The sequence below is a fragment of the Gavialis gangeticus genome, unplaced genomic scaffold (assembly GCF_001723915.1).
Source record: "Gavialis gangeticus isolate Ggan-Ray unplaced genomic scaffold, GavGan_comp1, whole genome shotgun sequence".
In the NCBI taxonomy this organism is placed as follows: Eukaryota; Metazoa; Chordata; order Crocodylia; family Gavialidae; genus Gavialis; species Gavialis gangeticus.
In genome coordinates, this window is record NW_017728961.1 from 84089 (window position 1) to 84465 (window position 377).

Consider the following 377-nt stretch of genomic DNA (forward strand, 5'->3'; position numbering starts at 1 on the left):
AAAAAGGTGTGTTGGGGGGTGGGGCAGCTGGGGGTGGATTGGGCCAGGGGGCAGCTGTGCCCAGCTCTCGGACACGGCCCGGTCTCAGAGGCCCCCACTGCGGCCTCCCAGGCCCGGCCCCATACGGCGCTGAGCTGACACATTCCTGCCCGGGTGGGAGGCTCTGGGCCTGACTGGGGCCACCCGGGGCCTCAGCACCAGCTCCAGCCCCAGCAGTGCCCAGAGGGACGCGGCCAGGGCAGGTAGGGCTGGGCTCATCTCCTCCGGGGTTTTGAACGGGGGTTGGGGGCCCCTGAGACCTGTTCAACTCCAAAGGGCAGGATCGGGCTCAGATCCTGCCCTCCTCTGAAAACAAGGCCCTGAGAGCAGCCTGGCCT